Source organism: Macaca mulatta, chromosome 12, assembly GCF_049350105.2.
Source record: "Macaca mulatta isolate MMU2019108-1 chromosome 12, T2T-MMU8v2.0, whole genome shotgun sequence".
Taxonomy (NCBI): Eukaryota; Metazoa; Chordata; class Mammalia; order Primates; family Cercopithecidae; genus Macaca; species Macaca mulatta.
The window spans coordinates 93,641,324-93,668,478 of NC_133417.1; the positions used below are offsets into that span (position 1 = coordinate 93,641,324).

A 27,155-nucleotide genomic window follows, 5' to 3' on the forward strand; every position below is an offset into this window, starting at 1 on the left:
CCATCGCGAGTGACTCTGAGTTGTGGATCGGATCTATGTCTGCTCCACCTTGAACTAGTGGCTACCCAAAGCATGTGCTTACAGAGAAAAATGGAGATGAAAGAGGAGAAAAACATCCATGCAAACACATTTTAAACCTAGTTCACATCACGTCACTAATATTTCATTTGTCAAAGTAAGTCACAAGACCACACCCAAATTCCAGAGGGTAGAACTATGCTGTGCCCATCATGAGGGCATTACCAAGAGATAGACTTATAGTACTACTACAGAGAAGGAAAAAGTTAGGTCTAATTCAAACTATGAGAGAGAGACAAAGGTAAAACTTCACTCAGCAATGTATCCCTAATTGTATTAAAATATCATATTTTCTTTCACATTGTGCCTTTTTTTTCTGGACAGCAGAAACCAAAGTCTAGTCTAAACAACGAGAAAAATGATGGAGTAAATAAAGGCATTTCAGGAAAAATACAGTTTAGCCAAAGTACAAAAACAAAATTGTAGATTCCACCATGCATTTTAGTTTTTTTACTTTATTTTATTTTTCTTTCTTAACTTTTATTTTAGGTTTGGGGGTACATGTGCATATTTGTTACATGGGTAAATTGCATATCACTGACATTTGGAGTACAAATTACTTTGTACTACCTGTACATAACTACTACTTGTACACAGGTAGTGAGCATAATACCTGACAGGTAGTTTTTCCATCCCCACTTCTTCCCACCCTCCACCCTTAAGTAGGCCCTGGTGTCTACTCTTCCCCTCTTGTGTCCATGTATACTCAATGTTTAGCTCTCCCTTATAAGTGAGAACATGAGATATTTGGTTTTCTGTTCCTGCATTAATTTGCTTAGGATAATGACCTCCAGCTGCATCTGTGTTGCTGCAGATTGAAAAAACATGATTTTGTTCTTATTTATGGCTACATAATAGTCCAAGGTGTACATGTACCACATTTTCTTCATTCAGTCCACTATTGATGGGTATCTAGACTGATTCTACGTTTTTGCTATTATGAATAGTGCTGTGATGAACTTATGAGTGTATGTGTCTTTTCTGGTAGAATGATTTCTATTCTTCTGTGTATATACCCAGTAACAGGATTGCGGGTCTAATGGTAGTTCTGTTTTAACGTCTTTGCGAAATCTCCAAACTGATTTCCACAGTGTCTGAACTAATTTACATTTCCACTAGCAGTGTATAAGCATTCCCTTTTCTCTGCAACCTCTCCAATATCTATTATTTTTTGACATTTAGTAATAGCCATTCTCATTAGTGCAAGATGGTATCTTTAGGGCTTTGATTTTTCATTTCTATGATGATTAATGATGTTGAACATTATTTTCATATGCTTTTTGGCCACCTGTATGTCTTCTTTTGTTAAGTGTTTATGTCCTTTCCCTGTTTTCTAATGAGGTTGTTTGCTTTTTGCTTGTTGAATTAAGTTCCTCATAGATTCTGGGTATTAGAACTTTGTCAGATGCATAGTTTGCAAATATTTCTTCCCATTCTGTTTTTCATAGAATTAGAAAAAAACTATTTTAAAGTTCATAGGGAACCAAAAGAGAGTCCAAATAGCACAAGCAATCCTAAGCAAAAATAAGAAAGCTGGAGGCATCACACTCCCTGACTTCAAACTACACTACAAGGCTACAGTAATAAAAACAGCTTGGTACTGGTACAAAGACTGACACATAGAGCAATGGACTAGGTTAAGAACCCAGAAATAAAGCTTCACACAAACAACCATCTGATTCTTGACAAAGTTGACAATAACAAGCAACGGGAAAAGGACTCCCTATTCAATAAGTAAAGTTGGTCAGTTCAGTATGCGGAAGATTGAAACTGGACCCCTTCATTTCACCATATACAAAAATTAACTCAAGGTATAGTAATGACTTAAATATAAGCCCTAAAACTCAAAAAACTCTAGAAGAAAATACCACTCTGGACATAGATCCTGGCAAGATTTCATGATGAAGTCTCCAATAGCAATTGCTACAAAAACAAAAACCAGACAAAAACCAGACTGTATATCATATAGTTTAAAAAAATAAAATTAATATTGTTTGGAAGTTTTAAATTTCTCCTAAAATATTAGAAAAATTTGGCATATCACAAAATCAACAATGGCAATATTTTAATTGATAAATACCTATCCAATTAGTTTGATAAAAAGTTAAATTTCATATTGACAATTTACTTAACATCCAAACTAAACAGAAAATTTAATTAACTTTAGATTCTACTTTTTCTAATCTTTATGTGTTGATGACAGCTGAAAACATTTTCATAAATTATGTATTATCTTCTTTATTCTAAAGATATTCTTTATTCTAAAGATATTCTCCTCTAACAACATGGACCAAGACCTAAAAAGTTGACTGATTAAGGAGTCAGCTGAAGAGATTTCAGAATCAATAAACATTATTTTAAAATTCAAGAAATATGTAACTATAGTGATAACAATGAAAATAATAGAAGATAGAAAAATATATATTCTAGGATTCATGGACAAAACCATGAATTTTTTTCTAGTTCCTAGGAAAACATAGTTATACCATTGCTAAGCATTTGTTTGTGCATACTTTGAGGATCACAGGATTCTGTTAACAAGCAAACCTAAAACACTGTCCCCTTTGTTAGGAAAAGCGTTTCCAGAATAATTTAATTTGTCTTTATGCTTGGAGGATGGAAAATAAGGGGAGGCAGCAGTCACGGTACCCAAAATATTTTTATTTTACTTTATAAAAGTTATTTAGTTTCACTGTGCTTTTCTTTCTTCAGGAATCTTCTTCCAATTCATTCATTCAGCGGTTGTGCTCCAAAAGAGTTTATAGATTTTTGTTTATCTTGTTATGTATTGCTTAAAATAAGGGCATATTGGAATTCTTAAAGCTGTAACTAACAGAAATGGGCTTTATTTAGTCAGCTAAAAGTGAGTTTATACAAGAAAGAGCAAAGATGAACAGGAAATGATTACACTGTACAATTACTGATACTGATACAGTTCTTAACAAACTTAGCAAGAGAAAAGGAGAGAAAACACAAATAACTTCGTAAGCAAAGAAAGAGGGAATATCATTCCCTCTTCACTGACCCCACAGACACTGAAGAAGATAGTACCACAAACAACTCCATGCACATAAATTTGACAATTTAGATGAAATAGACCAATCCCTTGAAGATACAAATTACCAATAGATAATCTGAACTTTTGTCAATCTCATACGTGAAAATTATGTATAAAAATTGTCCCCCTAAAAAAAAACACATTAGGTCCAGATGGCTTCATGGGCTATTTATATCAAACAATTATGGATAAATAATATCAATTCTACAGAAATTATTTGAGAAAAGAGAGGAGGTTGGAATAATTCCCAACTCACTTTAGGATATGTGCATTAGCCTGAAACCAAAATGAAACAGACATTACAAGAAATGAAAACTGCAGACAAATGCGTCTTAAGAGGAGGATTTTTGTTTTCTAAAATGAGAGTAAAGTTACATAAAAACATTTAAACCTAAATAAAGTACTGGTAATCTAAATGTGTATATTTCACCTAAATTTAAATATCTTTATAGATATTTTTGTTAAAATGAAGGGCAGCAATTAATAATCTAAAACAGAAAATTATGACTTTTTTTGAGAGTTTCTATTTCACTTTGCTTATTTTGGCACATGACACTAGATTTTTTCACTCACAGGACACTAGCCAATTAAAGTTGAATGCACTATTTTAAGATTAATTTTGAAATTGCAATCCAAACTATTAATTCCTTAAAAAGTTTTAATACGTGAATGGTGTGGAATGCAAGGTATGAGCATATGATAAGAAACTGAGATTAGGTAACTAGCTAAAGGAGAATGACAGTGAGATTAAGATGGAAGAGAATAGAAAATTTTTATAGTCTGAGTCATCGTATGCTTCATTGTAATGTCCCCTGAAACTATTGTCCCATAGGATTTGCCCAAGGAGATGACTGGGTTAGAAGGAATTTCTGAGGGAGAAGGTTGGATTAGAAGAAATTTGAATCTATTTAACAGTCTGACTACAGTTGGGTCCAGTCTCCATACATCAAGATTACCACATACTCTTGGACTATATCTTGTATAACCTCTTCTTGAGCCTGTCAAATATCAAACTTCTTAATACATTATTTCCCATTCTTTGTTCCTCATCTCACTGTACACCCCCCATACCCAAATGCCAGTGTATTACAAAAAATGTAACTGAATTTTTTAATTGCAGAAAATGGTATATGCATGTTGAAGATAGAATAAGGACTGCTCTTTGAAGAATTCAAACACATGCATATTTTAAATAGCAAAATTGTTTACATTCCAGAATCCCTAGGCTTCCCTTCCTAATATACTTTGCTTGATTTTGCAAGTGCTTTACTGTTTGCAAGGAAAGGGGCCTTCATTTAAAGTTGACATGGATTATTTCTTCTTGTTTCTAAAGCAGATTCTTTATTATGATAACTTGCACAGAGTGTGACAGTATAAGAATCTTATTAAGACACTGAAGATTTTTGATGTATAAATAAAAAAGGTTTCAAAATTTGCCGAAGCAGTGCTTAGAAGTTAAATTCTCTCACTATTGATATCTTGGAGAAATTGTGCGTAATCTTAATATTTCCACATATAATGATCTCCATTTTAGAGATTGCCTTTAGTAATAAATAATAATTGATAAATCCAGCTACTGGAACCTCGTCTGGACAAAGACCACTCTTATACTTTGGGAAAATTAAGGCATGACTCAAAATTTAACTTTAGGAGTAAAATGTTTTGGGAATAGGCTCCAAATTAATTTTCCTGCTCCCATCTACAAATTTTATAAACAAAGTAAGGAGAACAATGAACATTCTCTGCCACGTCATTAATCATTCTTCATCCTACTTTCCTAAATATTATTGACAAATATTACTTGCTGATATTAGTTCATAATTAATTATCTTTGCCATTATAGGCTTATATCCATTTACAAATTCATTTACTGTCATCAATCCTAGGATTTCATGAGAGAACAGATATTCATGCTTTAAAGTTTTCATTAGAAAATCTCTATGAAATTCAACAAACACATAAATTCTTAAATAAACAGTAGACCATATGGTCAGGCATTGTCAACAATGTAGTTAGAAAATTTTTGGTGTAATACACATAAAATAAGATTTGCTATTTTAACCATTTTAAAGTGTACCATTGCATGGCATTTAGGACATTTACAACATTATGCAACACTATCTAGTTCCAGAGCATTTTTCATCACCCCAAAAGAAAATTCAATACCCATTTAGCAGTCATCCCACATTCTCTCTAATCCCTAGCCCTTGAAAGCCGTTATTCTGTTTTCTGTCCCTATGTACTTGTCTATTTTGGATATTGCATATAAATGGAATCATTCTATATGTGTCCTTTTGTGTCTGCCTTCTTTCACTTAGCATAATGTTTTCAAGGTTTATCCATGTTGTAACGTGGATCAGTACTTCTTTCCTTTTTACAGTTATATGATATTCCATGTAACCATTCCAAAATGGGTATACCACATTTCGTTTATGCATTGATGGACAATTGAGTTGTTCTTATCTTTTGACTATTATGAATAGTGCTGCTATCAACATTCTTATATAAGTTTTTGTTGAACACTTCTTTTAAATTCATTTGGATATATACTTAGGAGTGAAATTACTGTCATATGGTAATTTTATGTTTAACTTATTGAAGAACTACTAAGCTGTTTTTCACAGTGGCTTCACCATTTTACATTCTTATCGGCAAATATGATGCTTTCAGTTTCTCCACATTTTTACATTTTCCAGTTTTTCAATTCTAGCCATCCTAGTGATTGTGATGTGGTATCTTGTTGTGGTTTTGATTTGAAAAATGCATTTTAAACATTATATTGATATATAGTGAGAGGAAAAAAGATATAAAATGTATCATCAACCTCAAGTTTCTTTTATTGCACATAAAATTTGAGTACAGGTAAGTTAGAACTGAGTCTATGGAGGAAATAGTTCGGTTTAAAAATATGGCAAATTTAAAAAAGAATGTGGTGTTTGGAACCAAGGTCAATCCTATGCATAAACTATATAGGCATTTTTCTCTGGTGGTTACCTACTATTGCAATCCTATGGATAAGCTGTGTATGCATTATTCTCTGGTGATTAACTACTATTGAAATAAAATTCTCTTGTGAATTGCTAATGAGAAATATAATTTATAAAGATAAAAATACGTGAGAAAATACTAGAATTCCCAAAATTTGATAACAAGTACTTTTCCTTCTTTTCAACCTACTAATGAAATGATCAGATATAATTTTTTAAAGTACATTTCTGCTTATTCCTGTTCTGTTTTACCAATAAATTCTAATATTTGAAAAACTCAAATAGTTGACATTCTTTTCCTGAGTGATCTAAGAAGTATCCTACTTAAATGGGGGTACAATTATTCTTTGATATGTTAAAAAGAAGTGCTGACACAAATAGACTGGTTCTTATCATTGAATTATAAACAGTGTTAAGCAAATTTATGCTTCAATCTCAGGTCAATCTACATTGAAAAAGTGAAACTATCAAATGTAGACACTTCCCTTCATTTGACTATATAGCTTAAACTTCACACTGTGGCACTAGTAGGTCCCAACGAGCTTTTCTTGAAACGTCTGTATTGATGCGCTTAGAGAGATTCTGTGGGTCTTTACTGTCCGCCTATTTCCTGTCTGTGACATCTTGCTAGTAAACAGCATGAGTAAAATGAGTAGCTGTACAGAAGGCTTTAACAGTTTCAGAAAGAAGATATATTAATGTGAGATCAAGTTTTGCTCTGCCTGATAAATGTGGAAACAAGTAAATGATACGTCAAATGGTTCTAGAGATGCTTTTTATTTGACAACACATCTGGAGCCCATAAATATAATTTTGTGTTTTTACTCTGCTGGGAAGAAGATACCATTAAAGATGCTCTGAGACCTAGTTATTCAACATGAGATGGTTATAATCACAGCATTTTCTAATATACATTTGCCTAAGTAGTACATTCCTTGTGTGAAATGATGGGAAATATAAAAGAAATAAATTTTGACTTATCTTTGGTTTTATAGCTAAGTACTTAAAAAAACAAAAATAAGCAGAGATAAGTAATACATTTCACAAAGAATAAGCAATTAAAAGTAAAAGGAAAATACCCGATGAGGCTTTATTAAAATGAAAAAGATGAAAAATATGAGTATATAAAAATTATGTCACACAGACACAAATATAAATTACTTACATGTATTTATATGTTTATTTATATATTTTGATGCTTATTTAATTTAATTATATGAAAAAACAACTGAGAAATCATATGTCCCTTTTTCATTGAACTACATATACATGATTCAGTGGATATTTTTTTGGTATCTTTTTCATGTAACAGAGTATTTGCTTTAAATTGCTTTCTAAATAAATGACAATGTTTGCATTCCACATAGCAGAGGTGTTAAGTTCTGTTCTAGCAAGCAGTTAACTTCCTATAAAACTAAAACCTTTTCGGAGACAATGACCTTAAGCAGGGCACACTAACTGAAGATTTCACCTAAGATTAGAGAATGTACCATTGAACAGGTGGGCCTGCTGTTTCCCTGTTACCAGTCAGTGACTCTAAGGATGAAGTCTGGGACACTCTCCCATTATGCATGTGCCTGTATTTACTGTCCATGGCATCCTTTCTACTGAAATCTTCATTTATGCTGATATAATGTGTGATCATTTTACTTTTGGTCTCTTTCAAGCACATGGAACTTGAACATTTTAAAAAAACGATTTTTATTATTTAATTGGGTGTCAACTTGATATGTGCGCATGTCTACAACACAGTAACTAAATGCAGCTGCCTCTTTGGGAATTATGACATCTTGTTGTTGTTAGGAGCCAAGGGGAGTGGCTGCAAAGTAATTTTGTGGCTTAAGGGCAAGAACATAGATATAGCCTTTCTTCTGAAAACAGGAGAAAGATGCGCCCAAATCCTTGGTCAGTTTTCACTATATGAGCCAATTTGCCACATCACATATCCCCACTTCACAGGAGCCATGTAAAAATGAGTAATAATGATAAAGGAAATCGATTCCTTGAAGAAGTTGAATGAGTCTCCATATTTTTCTATATTGTTTATCAAAATGGTAAAGCTGAAACATTTATTTTCAAGGACAATGTCAACTATAAGGAAACATTCTTTACTATAACTTGTGACGACTGTAATTAGGTATGAAATGTAAGCTAGATAGTCTCTTCTTGTTTTTTTTTTTTTTAACTGTCTCTGGGGGAGATGATATCCCACATGGATAGATTTTTCCAGTAACCAAAACATGCTCTATCAAACACAAAAAGTTTTCATCTAGTTTAAATGTCTTGAATCTTGGATATCTTTCTGCAATGCATTGTTCCAAGTTGAATATAAACATATAGGATGTAATAAAATACGTTTTTCTAATTTTTTAAAATCATATTCAGCAGTATAGTAACAATAATAAAAGTTATCATTGACTAAGGTTTACTTTATGCCAGGGGTTCTGCTAAACATTTTATGTGGATTATATTTCTTAAATCTTAAAATTAGTCTAAGAGGTAGAGAAGAGCTTGCCTAAGGTAGTATTACTGGGAGAGGAAGTGGAATGTGAACCCAGGTCAACTTAAATGTACCTGATTTCAGAGACTGTTTTGTTGACCATGAAAGGTGGCATTTTCTTTAAAAACGTAGGTTTTCTTTTTTTACTTTCCCTGGCAGTGAGTCAGTCTCTCTCTACCACGTAGAGAAATGTATTTATCTTAATATTTGTTTCACAACAGTGCTTAGAAGTCCAAAACTAGTTGCATATTATTGTACAGAAACTATTTCTTCATTTCTGTTATTAAGTTTAATAATCCAATAATTTTATGAGGAAGTTTTTCTCCTTTGGAAAACTAGAATTCAACAAGACATAACATTTATTCACTATATATTTTTCATTTCTATTATAAGCTAGTTGCTGAGTAGGAAAGAAAACCGACATCTTTTCCTACACAGAGCTTAGTCTAGAGGGTAGAAGGATAACCATGATTTTGTATTTATGTAAGTTTACTTATAAATAAGTAGAGGATACATTTCTGTCTACCCATTATATCAAATAGTTTCTTCCCTCCTTTCCTTCCCTTTCCTTCCCTTTCCTTTCCTTCCTTCCTTCCTTCCTTCTTTCCTTCCTTCCTTCCTTCTTTCCTTCCCACCCTCCCTCCTTCCCTCCTTCCTTCCTTCCTTCTTTCCTTCCCACCCTCCCTCCTTCCCTCCTTCCTTCCTTCCTTCCTCCCTCCCTCCCTTCAATATGAAAAAGTTATTAACAGAGATTTGTTTAACAAATTCTATATAGTAAATAACCCTGTCATGCATTACATGTTTTGAGATAATTTATTAATTTTATGCATAACTATATATAATATATATAACATATAATATGTAATATATGACATATTGTCTATATTATATCATATATTATAATATATAACATCTACATTATATTATATCATATATTATAATATATAACATATATTATATTATAATATATAACATATGTATATATTATAATATAATATATAATATAATATATATAGTGACTCCTTCTCTGTGGATCCCTCTACTTTTGTCATGCTCCCCCAAATTTTTGTCTGTCTGTCTCTCTCTCTCTATATATATGTATATATGTAAATTCCACATAGCAGAGGTGTTAAGTTCTGTTCTAGCAAGCAGTTAACTTCCTAGATGATGATCTTGATCCAGTGCTGGCTTGGTTTTAGACTTTGTTGGGCAGGTCTGTTCCAGGTTTGCTCGTACCTATTGGGCATGGCATTTACTCCTTGGACATTGTTCTGGGAGTAAGGATGTGGTCTTTAGTGCCTCAACTGAATGCCTAGGATGTTCACCTAAATTCTTCACTCTTCTTGCTCCAGTCTCCCAGGTGATTGTTCAGCATTGAACAATCTCTGAAGTCACTGCCTCCCAGCACTGTTCTAGGTTGGTCCTCAGAATTACACCTTGTGAATTTGCAATTTAGGAGGTGACTAAGCACCAGAAGTAAATTTTTATGCAGATTTTGTGACTCCTTCTCTGTGGCTCCCTCTACTTCTGTAATGCTCCCCCAAGTTTCAGCTGCTTTGGCAGCCTCAGATATTGATCTCTGTTTATTCCTCCTAGGAAAATGCTGCTCTTTTCTTGACTCTCTTTCTCTGACTTGTAATTTTGAAAATTACAAGGGCATCCTAAACATTGGAATCCATAAACTTCGGTTAAAAATTTTTATTTTAAAATCAAGATTGTCTATTGTTGTAAAACTAAAACAACTAAAACAGAAAGTTGAGAATATGCAACAATGCATGTGACATAAACAGTTAGGTTTTAAGTATGAAATTTCATTAATATTTTCTCATGTTCCATCACAATTAGAAAATACGACAGGCTGGGTTTGCCCATTATAAGTATGAGCATACACCATGTTATTTGTGAACTAAAATAAAAAATTAAGATGTTAAACTTTTAGAAAACATAAAAAATGGGAAAACAATTGAAATGTTTCAACTCATGAATAATGTGTCAGTTCTCTGTTGAGAGTTTTTTCTTAAATACATTCAAAATTATTGACACACTGAGAGGATGGTTTGTATAACTTGATTCCCGCCTGTTTCTTTCTATAATGCCCCCTTTACTGATAATCTGAGTCAAAGTGTTGGTTTCCTGACATTTAGAGTGTTTTGGGGGGGTATGAGTAAATATTAGAATGATTTAGATGATAAATTAGAGCACTACTCCATATGGGGAATAATTTTAAAATAATTTTAACCTAATACATTGGATAACTTATGCTCACAATATCCTACATAAATATAAACAAACATACTAATTGATATTTGATACTTTTCACTATTTATATAATTTATATAACACAGATAAATACAGTCCTTCATGTTTTAATATCAATGTTCATGGAACCAAGTTCGGTCAGCTTGAACATAAGCTTTTGAGAATGGAGACACTGCCTTTCTCTTTTTGGTTTTCTTCATGTCAGAAACAGCGGGGATTTTATAGCTGAGTAAGTGTGCAGCAGATCTCAGTTCTGCTTAGACATGTGGCAGAGACTGTTGTTGTGAGTTGAGGAACATTATTTTCAATGTGTTCTACTGAATACATTTAATAATACTTTTAGACAGGTTACAAGGTGAAGACATTTGATTCTCTGAATTTTTAGCTTAAAAGAGCATGTAGATAAAGTGTGTTATAGGGCTAACTTATGCACACAGTCGTCTTATTAAGTCACCCAATTTTTAAGAACATTTAAAGGAACCAACAGTAAACACTTGTAAGATGCAAAATATTGCAGCTAAGGCTCAGAATGGAAAGTATTTCAGTGTATACAGAGCTAGATTTCAAAGGACTGGAGGCCTGCCAAAGCTCCTTTGAAAATGCTCAAGTACCACATACTGAGAGCTCCCACTTGCAAAAAAAGCTGCCCCACCAAAGCAAAACTGCAGAAAAGAGCATCGCAGCATTATTCTTCATTTTGGAAGCAACCAGTTAAAGAAGAGGAAGCACAATTGTACCCGTTTCCTAAAAAATCTGCAATGCCATAAGACTCTGACTCATCTTGGTTAGAGCCTCATTTAGCAAGTTTTTTGGAAGTTTCTATGATTGTTGATTTTCGTCATTGCCAAAGGTTAATCTTTGACTATCCACCAGACTATTCTAGAAACCTGTTTTGAAGTTAATATAAAAATCAACTCTTACTGACAAAATTTTTCAAATATGACAAATGTAAACATTTTTGAAGGCAGGTGCCCCGATCTTCCTGGTTTCCAGTGCATTCCCCAACCATAGCCCCTACATATAGTGAGTACTCAGTAAATATTGCTACTAATATTAATGTTAATTCTGTTGTATATGTAAGTTTTACCATCATATAAGAAAGACAAGTATCTGTTTAATGCTATGATAATAGTACTTCATCTATATTGTCAGTTAATTTTTGCTGCATAGGAAAAATCTCAAAACATAGGAGCTTAAAACGACACTTATTTACTAATGGTTCTGTAAGTCACTGATTTCAGCCAGGTTGCCCAGTGTGCTGACCTGGGCGAGGCCTAGCCCATTTTGACTAAGATTTCTCATGGGTCTGTAGTCGGTTGACAAGTTATCTAAGGGCTGGCTGATCAAAAATGAATAGATACTACAGAGTATGGTTTGGGGGGCAATAATTTGTGGCACTTATTTTGCTACTGATCACAAATATATTTTTTAAAATCATAGCTTTAACTAATAGCTTTCATTGTGTTTTTTCAGTAAACACAATAGCCCTTTTTGGGACTTGTGGGTGATACTTACACATGTTCAACTTGGCTAATTTTCTGATTCAGGGAGTGGCATCCATAGCCCACTGTCCAAATTGAGCCCATTCCCTGTTCGTTTGGTAAATAAGGTTTTAATGAAAATAAACACATTTATTTATTTATTTATTGTTTCTTACTTATTTTCATGCTCCAATGGCAGAATTGCATAGTTATGGTAGAGAACATGTTTCCCAAAGGTCAAATATCTACTATCTGGCCCCTATCTACTCTGACTTTTCTCCTGAATAATGATAAATATGAGCATATATTTTCAGGGCTTTCAATATTTTATTATTATAAATAACAATATAATAATTATAGAGTACTTCATTTGTGCTGGGTACTGTTCTAATATCATTTATTTCAACTAATTTAATCTTTGTGAATGCCTTACGATGTACCGTTATCATCACTTTATAAATGAAGAAACTGCGGCACAGAAAAGTTAAACGTCTTCTCTTATTGAACTCAGAATAGAATTAAATTCATTTTCCATGGCTTGTAAGTCATAATTTATCTTCCCCATGAGTTTCTATTTCATGTAATGCCAACCATTTTTAACAGTCCCAGCCATACTAACTTTCCTTCAATTTCTTGAAAATGCTGAGCTCTTAACTTCTTTATGATCTTTACATATGAAATTTACTTTTTATGGAGTAATTTTCATACTACTATATCTGTCTTCTTATTTCTTAAATCACAGCTCAAATGTCAGTTTCTTAAAGTAGTCTTGCCAAACAATACTTCCAAATAAAATTTTTCACCCATCTTGTTATTCACTCTCAAAACATATTATTATTTTCTATCACAGCACTTATCAAACTTGCAACTTAACATTTGTTTGTACAACTGTTTATCATCTGTCTTTCTCAATATAACTTTATGAGGGCAGAAATCATGCCCACTTTATCCACCACTTCTTACAAAATGCCTGGCACATGGCAGGTGTTTAATAAATGTTCGCTGAGTAATGAAGAAATATGCATTATGGGAATTGAAAAATTATCATTTACATATTATTAAAATTGAATAAAATAAGATTTAAAAAGCTTTTATTTTAAGTTCAAGGTACGTGTACAGGATGTGCAGGTTTGCAGCATAGGAAACTTGTGTCACAGGAGTTTGTTGTACAGATTATTTCACCACCCAGGTACTAAGCCTAGTAGCCATTAGTTATTTTTCCTGATCCTCTCCCTCCTACCTTCCAGCCTCCAATAGGCCCAGTGTGTGTTGTTCCCTTCTATGTGTCCCTGTGTTCTCATCATTTAGCTCCCACTTATAGGTGAGAACATGCTGTATTTTCCTGAGTTAGTTTGCTAAGGATAATAGCCTCCAGCTCATCCATGTCCCTGCAAAGAACATAATCTCATTCTTTCTTATGGCTGCATAGTATTCCATGGTGTACACATACCATATTTTCAGTATTTTTTTTTATTATGTTTGTTCCTTAAATAGTCTTTTCTGAGCATAAAATCACCTCCCTCTACCATATTATCTTCAACTACCCATCCATCCAGTTATTTATGGAGATATACATTGGATTTGTTGATATGGAGAAACAGATAGTATGTCTCCTTAAGCAACTCTACTACAGTCATGCCATTTTTAAGGGCTTTACTGTGTCATTTTTTAACATGTATTATACTTTAACATTTCATCTTGATTGTTACTGTCTTTTCCTTTTACAAATATCAATGCCCTTAATTTCCATGTAATACATTTACAAGAATTTCCTTGCAATTTATACCCAGAAATATTATCTATCAAAAGAGTATATACAATTTAAAATGGTAGATATTGCCAACTACCTTTTTAAAAGATGACAAAAATTTTTACTTTCTTCAGAAGTGAATGTGAATATTTTTCCCCTACAGTTTGAGACTGCCAGACATTGTAAAGTTATTTTACATGTGTTTTCAATGTATTTATCTTGTTATTAAATGTTCACATTGAACACATTTTTATACCTTTATTGACAGTGATTTTTTTTTCCTTTCGTGAATTGTCTGTTCTTTTCTGAGCTCATTCCTATATTTAATTATATTTTTTGGTCTCCATTTGTGAGAGAAATTGATTTATAAATGAATAAATAAATAAAATTTTTGTTTTTTTCACATGGTGGACATATTCCTGCCAGTCTGCAATTTCTTTCATTTAGTTTATGAAGCATATTACCAATAAGAAATATATACGTGGTCATAGCTGTCAATCATTTTCTTCTGGTTTCTGTTAAGTTAGAATATATGTGTTTGTGTGTGTATGTAAGTGTGTACATTTACATATTTTAGAATTTTTAAACATTTAATTATTTAATATCCCAACCCTGCATGAGGCAAAGATTCTTAACTTTGCATGCAATCTAGCCAGTTCACATGAGTTCATCTCATGTCTTGTGAAACTTGTTAAATGTAGCCAATGGTACCACAGCAGGTATACAACACTCAATTTCCCTATACGCCAAAGACACAAGCTACGTCAATAATTTATCTGCTTCCAAAATTATAGCTGATGCAGTTTTAAAAAATGTTTGGCCACTGCATCCCATCACTGTCCTTCTAATTTCTAGTAGCACTTTTTCACTGTCTGGTACATGGACACGAGGCTAGTGCCACCTGCTTAAGTTTTTCTGATATAGTAGTACTCAACTTGTCTATCAATCAGGAAACATAAAATTATGTAATCTCTCTAAAGATGGTGGTGTAAAGCTGTTTATTTTCTCACACTGCATATGTCCATTAGGAGTAAGACCATGCAAGAATAATGATAAATCTGTTATTAGATCCTAGAACATTATACAGTAGCAAAATATTTTGTAAAACAATAATAACCTGTAGTTTTCACTCCAGGAATTAGGCTGAAAAAATAGCCTCTCTCTAGACCATAGCAAGCCTCATGACACAGGGACAAAAGAAAAATGGACCTGAAGCTTCTGTTCAGGAGTGGCACACATCACTTCCACAAACAATTAATTGGCTAAAGCAAATCACCTGAAGCTCTTGTGTTTAAAAGGCAGATGCTCTGCCAGGGGGGAGAAGAAATAAAATACTCATGAAAATAACAAAAGATTACTTTTGCCTTTCTCCTTTATTGACTCTATTTTTCAGACAGACATGAGCAGGGCAGGAGATGGCGAACCCTCAACCAGGAATGTCAGGCGACCATCAGGTGATGTTCAGGCAGTTGTTAACTGTCTCTCTAAAATAATAATTGGTTGCAGCCAGCCCAGAGTAAAGCAGTCTCCCCCTAGATAGAAAATACCTAAAACTGGTGATCAACAGCTTGCCTATAAGATCTCAGGAGTTGCATGAGTGAACTTGAGCATGTACACTAAGAGGCAAAATGGTGAAGTTTAACTGGTATATGACCTCCTAGGGACATTTGGCAGGTAAGGGAAGAATACCTCAAGTGAACATGCTTACAACTCCAGTAAACACACTGTGTACTCACCTCCCAAGTGCTATTAGGCCACTGCACATACAGATAGCCCACCACAAGCAAAGAATCAGGGGAGAAAAGAGGCAGACCTCGGAAGTATGCCAACGTATAAACCCCAAGTCCAAAGGTCAAATGCACACTTGGCTCTCTCAAGTCGTCCACTTGGCCCTCTTCCAAGTGTAATTTCCTTCCTTTTATTTCTGCTCTAAAGCTTTTAAATAAACTTTCACTTCTGCTCTAAAACTTGCTTTAATCTCTGCCTTATGCCCCTCAGTCAAATTCTTTCTTCTGAGGAGGTAAGAATTGAGGTACTGTAGACCCACATAGATTCGCCGCCAGTAACGTTTTGGTGCAGTGTGACTGGGATGATTTCCACTCCTAACATATTCTGTTTGTGGAATTCTTGGTTTTAACTTTCTGATTGTTTTGGCTGTATGTCCTAGGATATTGCTCTGAATTTATCTTCCATATGATTAATTTAGTCCTCAACAGTGTTTATGCTGTTATTTTATTTTTAATCAAGCTTAAATATTAAAATTAATTCTGAAGTGGGTACTTAGATTTTTTTTATTTTTTAGTTTGTGTTTTAGTTTGCTGTTTTTTAGTTTGTCTCTGATTCACACCGGTCTGCTAAATTTGAAGGTAAAAATCTGTGCAGATGTGTAGAGCACATTGATAAGAAAGATTCAATATAAATATAAGGTGAAGCATGCAGATGATGCATTTGACTTTCTCAACTGTTAAAACAGGAGAAACTTGCTCTGGAAAGAGACTACTTTCATGATTTTTTTTTTCCTTCCTGGCATCTTCAGATAAGACATTCTCCAAATTTTTGTGGATTCCCCCAAACTCTAATTAACAGAAGAATGGGAAAAAGGAAAAGAACCTTCTTAAGAAATAAATAAGTATGAAGCATGAAGGTCTCTGTATTTCAGCTTCGAAAACTCAACCCAACAATATTTGGATGAGAATATTAAAGCTGCCTGTCTCCTTTACTTATACTATACAATTAAATGACTAGGCAAAGACCCTTAGTCATTCTCCCAGAGCAACATACTAATTTATGGGGCCAGATGAAAAATCTGAGTCACTCTCATTGTTGGGATAGATAATTCTACCAGGGACTGAGCGCAGTAATTTAGATGTGTAGTGGTAAATAAATCATGGCTTTTTAACTCTTGTTGATCAAGAATCATTTATGTATTTATTTCTCTCTCCTAATGCTTAGTACTTAAATATCATGTTATTGTACTTTCAGCAATGGCCTTGTAAGTAAACAGTTATCAGTGGGGAGTGAAACGGTGGAAAGGGGAAGTAAAAATGTTGAGAATGAAATTTCTTAGTGAAAAACGAATGTGCAGATATGTAAAAAATATCTTTTGATGTGTGACTATGGTTTTGTCTCACAAGGGTTACTTCTGTAGCTCTGACTCAGACTCATGTGCTTCTCAAAATCCATTTTCAAAGGAGATTATCCCATGTTTTATTGTTATATATCAGATTACTTTCTCTAACAGTGGTCTGTTCCAGCATTCACTGGCTCCACCCCGCTGGGAAGTTGTGTTTCTATTTTTTCAAACCATTTTACTCTTCTATAACGTTACGATACTTTTGTCTGTTTCTTCAGTACTGTATACCCATATCCCTAGATCATAGCAGGCATTTAATATATTTTCAATGAATAAATTAAAAATGCATAAATTGGGCACCTAACTGTACATCTGGTGATAAATATCTCCCTAAATGTGCACTGTTCAGAGGAGTCAAATCATAATTAAAACCACTGTAGGACGAGTGGCCCATCTCTTTGATGGTGAGGCCATTCTGTCATGCCATTTTAATTATAATGATTCTCATCAAAATGTTCTAGAAATTTGATTCCAAGATTTTGGTAGATTAATGTCTTGTTGACATTTTAGGAATTGGAGTTCACCTTTCCTGAATTCATTTTTACCTTGAACTTGACGTGGTATTTGTCATATTTTATGTTTCAGGTATTTGCTTCCGTTACTTACAATTATCGAGTAACCAAACCTTAACTAGCATTGTAATGTTATGAGGTTTGTGCCATTAATGGTCATTAAATTAACATTTTTTCGTCATAGAAATTGTCATTTACAGAGAATTTAAAAATTGTCCAAAGTAATCTTAAACTCTTTCCACCTATCTAACTTGCAAGGATTACATTTACTAAATAAAAAATAGAGCAGCTAAACCAAAGGCACATGTTTATTTTCATTTATTTTTTCAATTTCCACTTAAATGGTTCATGACCTTCTTAGTTAGAAAAACATAAAAAATTCAAAATGATCTTGGTTATTTGCTTTATTAGCCCACAAAGAGAGAAAAAATAAATAAATGCAAGCGGATGTTGTACACAGATGCGCATTGCTAAAGCTAATAATATGCCATTCTTTCTCAATAGAATTCTCCCAGTACTTTTTTTCCCTTAATTATACACCATTGCAATTCAAACACAAGAATTAGAAAAGAAAGCTCAATCATAATTCAATATATAATGAAATATTTCCTCTATTCACTTTTTTCATGTGTTCCAACATAAAATAGATGTAGTAGACCTATCAGGAATGCATTGGGTCTTAGTCATAAGGTTTTATGGCAAGAGTCGGAATAATATATGAATAGTGAGTACTAAAGAAAGAAGGGAAGAACATGCTTGAATTGAATTTGATGAGCTAGCAACACAAAAATGCAGAATACACAATGGCAAAGATTATTGTCCCTGAAGTCAGACCCATCTGGCTTCAAACCCCAGCTCAACCATTTAGTAAGAGTGAGATTGGGAAAGTCACTCTCTATGCTCTAGCTAACTACCCTGTGAAATGGAGATAAGAACATCACTTAAGTCATGGGTGATTGTGAGAATTAAATGAGTTAATACATGTTGCTCAAAAGAGTGATTAGAACAGAGGAAGAAGTGTTAAAATTACTTTTGTCATTACCATCTGAGAGAATGTAGTATGGTATTAATAAAAAGGTAGTGACAGGCAAGTTCTGTTAAATGTTTCAAAAGTGAACCCTAGGAATTACGTGTACTTTTTCATGGCAAATATACCCATTGGTTGGACTGTGTTAGATATATAATTCAAAATTCTTCTAATGTTTAGCAGAAAGCATGGCTAAAAGCATAATTAAGCAAACACTCTAGTGACATTGTCGATTACTTATCTATTTGCCCCTTTCTAATTGAAAAACAATTTTCTTTCAGATATTCAACATTCACCTAGGTAGGTATCCATTTTGTTTGAAAGGACACACCCCCATATTAATGAAGGGAGTTTGATTTGGTCTGAAGGAGAAGGTAGAACATGAAGGAGGAGAGAGTGAAGAGAATAAGATACATAGAGCCAGAGTCTTTAGTGAATGACAAAAGATCATTGCCTTACCTGTAGACTCTCTGAGTTATGTGATGTAAGATAATCCTTTTGTCATTAAAACCTGTTATCTATTTCACGATTGCTGCAACTAAAAGTTTCATAACCAATGTACACACACATTTACACCTTCTATACATTTATGTTTCCAAAGAAAATCTATGGTAGTTTTTCATTTGGCAGCAAGTAACAGAAAACCCAAGCTGAAAGTAGCTTATTACAATCTAATGATTAATTGATTATATACAGATGGTCCCTGACTTACAAAGTTTTGATTTAATTATCACACAACTGTTTTTCACTTTCAGTACAGTATTCAATAAACTGTATGAGATATTCAACACTTTGTTATAAAATAGGCTTTGGGTTAGATGGTTTTGCCCAGCTATAGGCTACTACAAGTGTTCTGAGAACATTTAAAGTGGGCTAGGTTAAGCTATGATGTTCTAAATTGCTTGCAATGTAGAAGTTAGTAAAAGTGGGTATTAACTGAGTAGATATTGTAATATGTTCCAAATGGTATCATAGGATTTTATATTTATGATGTTATATATGCATCACAGGCAAGTCATGATTTAAGCACTGTTTATCAGGAAGTAACCTCATCATAAGCAGAAGAGCATCTGTACTTGGAAGATGAAGGGTACAGTGTGCTTTAGAGCTGGCTTAATTCAGTCTATCCAGCTTAATTTTTCTCTGATTCTCCAAGGTCTGCCTTTTTTTTTTTTTTTAATTTTCTTTTGGTGTGTTTTGGCTCCTCTTCAGGCTGACATTAAGATGACTGGCAGACTTAAACAACTTACATTCACATGTCTCCATTTAAGTATTGTTAGAAAAATAAGACACTAGAGAGGTCAAATAATTTGACTAGATCACAATTTGGTAGTGTTTTGGCACATTCTCATATTCTTGCCCAACTCTAGAGGCCAGGCTCTTAAGTAGTATGCAATACGATATTACTTATAGTAACTGAAGGAAGATAAGATACAGAACATAACAAATGAGAGATAATTCTTGGACCTTGCTGATTATTATAAATCCCTTTCAGTGAGAGAATTCTTGCAAGAGTTCCTTGAAAGGAGGGGGCTACCCATATCATTTGAAGAGTAGAGTTTGTAAGATTTGACTGTTGCCTAAAGTGAAAGGTATTCACTACTGAGAATATTCTGGAATTTTTCTCTGAAGGAGACGTCTACAGTTTGAGAATTTTGTTTCTAATTTATGAAGTATTAGGAGGAGACTTATTTTAGAAATAAATGTGAAATATAATATTAATATAAAAAATAAAATATTTATATGTATTAAATGTAGTAGCACAAAAAGCTGAAGAAAAAACATGTAATGATATTAACAAACGAAATGCCTCTATGAGAAAGCTTTTGTCTGATCATAAAACTCATTTAATTAACAGTGCTCTTTATATAATAAAAACGTGACATAAACATCATGAGAAGAAAGTAGAATATTGAAAAGATAAAATTATTTCTGTGCCTACAAAAATATGATCAAAATTTGTGTGAAAGCTCACCTTCCACAGACAAATGCACAATAAACATATGTACAATAAATATACTGTTGGGCTATGTTCTCTTTCCTAAAGACAGTGTGTGTGTGGGTGTGCGTGTGTGCGCGTGCGCGCACGCATGCGCGCATGCGTGTATGTGCTTATTTAGAGGTGGACCTCTAAATAATACTAAATTGGGCCCTACATCAATTTTTAATAATTCATTTTCCATGTTTTTATTTTATTTGCTCTTATAACTTCAACTTTCATTCTAGTTTCAGTGGGTCTGTGTGTAGGTTTGTTACGTGGGTATATTGCGTGATGCTGAGATTTGGGGTATGATTGATCTCATCACCCAGGTACTGCACATAGTACCCAATAGTTTTTTAACCTTTCCCCTCCCGTTTCCTCCCTGTTCTAATAGTCCCTATTGTCTATTGATGCCATCTTTATGTCCATGAGCATCCAATTTTTTTTTTTTTTTTTTTTTTTTTTTTTTTTGAGATGGAGTCTCACTGTGTCTCCCAGGCTGGAGTGCAGTGGCGCGATATCGGCTCACTGCAAGCTCCGCCTACCGGGTTCACGCCATTCTCCCGCCTCAGCCTCCCAAGTAGCTGGGACTACAGGCGCCGCCACCACGCCCCGCTAGTTTTTTTTTTTTTTGTATTTTTAGTAGAGACGGGGTTTCACCATGTTAGCCAGGATAGTCTCGATCTCCTGACCTCGTGATCTACCCGCCTCGGCCTCCCAAAGTGCTGGGATTACAGGCTTGAGCCACCGCGCCCGGCCGCATCCAATGTTTAACACCTACTTAGAAGTGAGAACATGCTGTATTTGGTTTTCTGTTCCTGTGTTAATATGCTTAGAATGATGACCTCCAGCTGCAGCCATGTTGAGCAATGGACATGATTTCTTTTCTTTTCTTTTCTTTTCTTTCCTTTTTATAGCTACACAGTATTCCATGTTGTATACATATCACATTTTCTTTATCAAATCCACCATTGATAAGCACCTAGGTTGATTCTATGTTTTTGCTGCTGTGATAGCGCTGTGATGAACATGTGAGTATGTGTGTCTTTTTGTTTGAATGATTTATTTTCTTTTGGATATATATCCAATAATGGAGTTGCTAGGTAAAATGGTAGTTCTGTTTTAAGTTCTTTGAGAAATCTCGAAACTGCTTTCCACAGTGGTTGAACTAATTTACACTCCCAACAGCAGTGTATAAGCGCTCCCTTTTCTCTGCAACTTCAACGACATCTGTTATTTGTTGCCTTTTTAAAAACAGCCATTCTGAATAGTGTGAGATTGTATCTCATTGTGGTTTTGATTTGCAAATTCTCTGATCATTAATGGCAATAAGCATTTTTTTGCATATGTTTATTGGCCACTTTTATGTCTTCTTTTGAGAAGTGTCTCTTTAGATCCTTTGCTCATTTTTTAATAGGGTTGGTCTTAGGACAGAATTTATGACTAAGTCCTCAGAAACAATTGCAACAAAAACAAAAGTTGACAAATGGGGCTTAATTAAACTAAAGAACTTCTGAATAGGAAAATAAACTATCAACAGAGAAAACAGATGATGTACAGAATGGGAGAAAATATTTGCAAACTATGCATCTGACAAAGGCCAATATCCAGAATCTATGAGAAATTAAACAAATCAACAAGCAAAAACAAACAACCCTATGATAAAATGGTTTTTCTTAGATTTTCTTCCAGAATTCTTATAGTTTGACATCTTACATTTAAATGTTTAATCCATTTGAGTTAATTTTTGTATATGGTGAAAGGTGGGGGTTCAGTTTCATTCTTCTGTGTATGGCCAGCCAGCGATCCCACAACAATTTATAAAAAAGGGAAGACCTTTCCTCATTGCTTAATTCTTATTTGACTTTATTGACATCAGATAGCTGTAGGTGTGCAGTTGTATATCTGGGTTCTCCTATCTGTCCTACACATTGGTCTATATGTCTGTCTTTCTACCAGTATCATGCTGTGGTAGTTACTTTAACCTTATGGTATAGTTTCAAGTCAGATAATGAAATGCCTCTGGCTTTGTTCTTTTTGCTCAGGATTGCTTTGGCTATTCGGGATCTTTTTTGTTTCCATATGAATTTTAGAATATTTTTTTCTAATTCTGTGAAAAAATGACACTGGTAGTTTGATAGGAATAACATCAAATCTGAAAACTGCTTTGGGCAATATGGCCATTTTAATGATATTGGTTGTTCCAATCCAGGAGCATGGAAGGTTTTTCTATTTCTTGGTGTCTTTTACGATTTCTTTCAGCAGTGTTTTGTAGTTCTACTTGTAAAGCCTTTTCACCTTCTTGGTTAGAGGTATTTTCTAGGTATTTTATTTTATTTTGTGACTATTGTAAATGGAATTGCATTTTTTATTTGGCTCTCAGCTTGAACGTTATTGGCGTGCAGAAATGCTACTGATTTTTGCACACTGATTTTGTAACCTGAAACTTTACTATAATTGCTTACCAATTCCAGGAGCCTTTTGGCAGAATCTTTAGGGTTATCAAGATATAGAATCATATTGTCAGTAAAGAGAGATGGTTTGACTTCCTCTCTTCCTATTTTGATGCTTTTTATTTCTTTCTCTTACCTTAATGCCCTGCCTAGAATTTCTAGTACTATGTGGAATAGGAGTGGTGAGAGTGGGCATCCTCATCTCATTCCAGTTCTCAAGGGGAATGCTTCCAGCTTTTGCCCAGTCAGTATAATGTTGGCTCTGAGTTTGTCTTAGATGGCCCTTATTTTGAGGTATGTTTCTTAAATACTTAGTATTGGGAGAGTTTTAATCATGAAAGGATGTTGAAATTTATTGAAAGCTTTTTCTGCATCTATTGAGATGATCATGTTTCTGTTTTTAATTCTGGTTGTGTGGTGAATCATATTTATTGATTGGTGTATGTTGAACCAATCTTGCATCACAGGAATGAAGCCAACTTGATTATAGTGAATTAATATTTGGTGTGCTGTGGGATTCGGTTTGCTAGCATTTTGTTAAGGATTTTTGTATCTATGTTCATCCTGGATATTGGCCCATAGTTTTATTTTGTGTGTCTGTGTGTGTGTCTGTCAGGTTTCGATATTGGGATGATGCTAGCTTTGTAGAATGAGTTAGAGAAGATTCTCTCCTGCTCAATTTTTTAGAATAGTTTCACTAGAATTGGTACGAGCTCTTTGTTTTACATCTGATAGAATTTGACTGTGGCTCCATCTGGTCCTGGGCTTTGTTTGGTAGGTTTTTTATTACTGACTCAATTTCAGAACTTGATATTGAGTTCAGAGTTGCAGTTTCTTCCTGACTGAATCTTGGGAGTTTGTGTGTTACCAGGAATTTGTCTATTTCCTCTAGATTTTCTGTGCATAGAGATGTTCATAATATTCTCTGAAGATCCTTGGTATTTCTGTGGGATCAGTCATAATGTTATTTTTGCCATTAGTAATTGTGCTTATTTGGGTCCTTAACTTTTTCCTTGTTAATCTAACTAGCAGTGTATCAATCTTGTTTATCTTTTTAAATAACCAATTTTTTGTTTCATTGATTTTCTATATGGATTTTAAGGTCCATACAGATTTTATTTATTTCTTGTTTTCTGGTAGCTTTGGAGTTAGTTCACACTTCTTTTTCTAGTTCCTCTAAGTGTGATGTTAGGTCATTAATTTGAGATCTTTCTAACTTTTTGATGGAGGCATTTAGTGCTATATACTTTCCCCTTAACACTGCATTTGCTGCATCCCAAAGATTCTGCTATGTTGTGTCTGTTTTCATTTATTTCAAAGAATTTTTTAAATTTATGCCTTGATTTCATTGTTTACACAAAAGATATTTAGAAGCAAGTTGTTTAATTTTCCTGTACTTGTGTAGTTTTGAGAAATCTTCTTGGTAACACCCCACTGACAGCATTAGACAGATAATTGAGGCAGAAAACTAACAAAGAATTTCCAAACTTAAGTTCAACACTTTACCAATTAGATCTAATAGATGTCTACAGAATAGTCCACCCATCAACCACAATATATACCTCCTTCTCATCTGCAGGTGGAACATACTCCAAGATCAACCACAACTTGACCATAAAACATCTTAATAATTTTTTAAAAATTGAAATATTACCATCCATATGACATTTTTGTTTGAAATTGCTATTACTTTAAAACAAAAATTGACTGACGTTTGTTGGTGTACTCTAAACATAAAATTGCAGCTTCCTCCATTCTATGCCTACTTGGTTTCTCACATGGCAGCTAAAGTGTAAACTAGGTGGAAACTTGGGTCAAGTTTTTTAAATGTAATAATAGGACTTAATATATAACATCAAAATGGTGTCCAATAGTGAAGATTATTGATCTTCTTTGCTTCGCAATTTTTCTATTCACTTCCTAAAAACAGTACATATTATAGAGGGTCTCTTCTGCTCCTTGCTTTCCCTTGGCTTGTCAATGGTATCTGTGGCAGTCATAAAGTTGTGCCACATAGACCTCCCTTTAAGATTGAACTTGTCATTGGGTGTAACGTTGATAATATTTAGCTGTAGGTACTTTCATTACCTACTTGAGCTCTCAAGGTGAAGCCATGCTTTTCCTTGAAACCACACAGACCATGAAACAGAGAATGAAAGAGCATGGTGAGAGCTCTATTTCGGTATAGCCTTTGCCCTAGACCTCCACATTTGGCTACGACTTTTCCCACTGTAGTCTGAGGCCCTTCCTGCTCTCTCCTCCTTCCTTCTCTCTCTCATTTCACAGGTTTCAGAACTATGTCATGGCCAGAAGGCTTTCCCTGCCTATTCCTGATCCCTCTTTCTTTATCTTTCCCAGTACTTTTCCACAATGAAAGCTCTTTCACTTTTAAATATGTCTTAGTATCTCCTTCCTAGGGAATGTAACTGACACAGTATCAAATGTGAGATTTTCATACTACTTTCTATAGTCTTTGTGATGGTATTCTCACAAGAAGCCAGGGAATCCTCGTTACTGAGTAGATTTACTAGCAACACAGTTATTTTTTGAATGAAGACATTATTCACTAATGCAAACATATTTGAGAGTTTACTCCACACTGTTCTACATCTTGAAATATATCAGAAAACATACATGATACAATGAGTCATTAAGGGAAAAAAAGATTTATGGCTCTGGCAAAGTGTCAAAAATTTGGCTATTTATCAAAAATAGACTAGATCATCAGTTCACGCCACACTTCAGATAAGTACTCAATTTCTTAACCATTCAATGTAAAATAAAAATGACCAACAAAAATATAAAACACAATGATAAAAGGTCTAGAAGAAGATAGTTGCAAATTTGCGTCTGTTCTTGATGTAAGAGCAATATTTTCCTAAGTATAAAACAACTGAATGCATCATAAAAAATATCTCATCGTTACAATGATTAACTATAAAACTTTCTGTGCTTCGAAAACAGCAATGATTTAAAATGATTTTAATAATTCATTGGTGTGTTTCATGTTAACATTATCTAATCTGGAACCACCATATTATTTTCTTTTGTAAAAAACTTAAGTTCAGGTGTACATGTGCAGATTTGTTACATAGGTAAACTCATGTAATGGGGGTTTTTGGTACAGATTATTTCATTACCCAGGTATTAAGCCTAGTACCAATTAGTTATTTTTCTTGATCTTCTCCTTATTCCCACTCTCCACCCTCAAGGAGGCCCCAGTGTCTGTTCTTTCCCTCTATGTGTCCATGTGTTCTCATAATGTAGCTCTCACTTGTAAGTGAAAATATGCAGTTTTTGGTTTTCTGTTCTCGTTTTAGTTTGCTAAGGATAATGACCTCCAACTCTATCCATGTCCCTGCAAAGGACATTATCTCATTCTTTTTTATGACTTCATAGTATTCCATGGCATATATGTACCACATTTTCTTTATCCAGTCTAGCATTAATGGACATTTAGATTGATTCCATGTCTTTGTTTTTGCGAATAGTGCTGCAGTGAACATAAGTGTGTATGTGTCTTCATAATAAAATGATTTATATTCCTTTGGGTATATACCCAATAATGGGACTGCTGGGTCAAATAGTAGTTCTTTTGGTTCTTTGAGGAATTACCACACTGCTTTCCACAAGGGTTGAAGTAATTTACACTTCCACTAACAGTATATAAGCATTCCTTTCTCTCCTCATCTTCACCAGCATCTGTTATTTTTTGACTTTTTATTAATAGTCATTCTGAAAGGTGTGGGATGGCATCTCATTGTAGTTTTCATTTGCATTTCTCTAATTATCAGTGATGCTACACTTTTTTCATATGCTTGTTAGCAGCATGTATGTCTTCTTTTGAAGTGTTCATGTCATTTGCCCCCTTTTTAATGAACTTTTTTCCTTGTAAATTTAAGTTCCTTATAGATGCTGAATATTAGGCCTTTGTCA

The 27,155-nt window shown here is 33.9% G+C and overlaps 1 long non-coding RNA gene across 1 annotated transcript in view; it reads left to right on the top strand.

Moving 5' to 3' along the window:
* The first annotated feature begins 16,084 nt into the window (after positions 1-16,084).
* LOC144333574 (uncharacterized) overlaps positions 16,085-27,155 on the top strand; it is a 28,428-nt gene continuing 17,357 nt past the window's right edge. The window contains exon 1 of the long non-coding RNA XR_013402330.1: positions 16,085-16,133. This is a non-coding gene — a long non-coding RNA (uncharacterized LOC144333574). The remainder of the gene's footprint in view (positions 16,134-27,155) is intronic.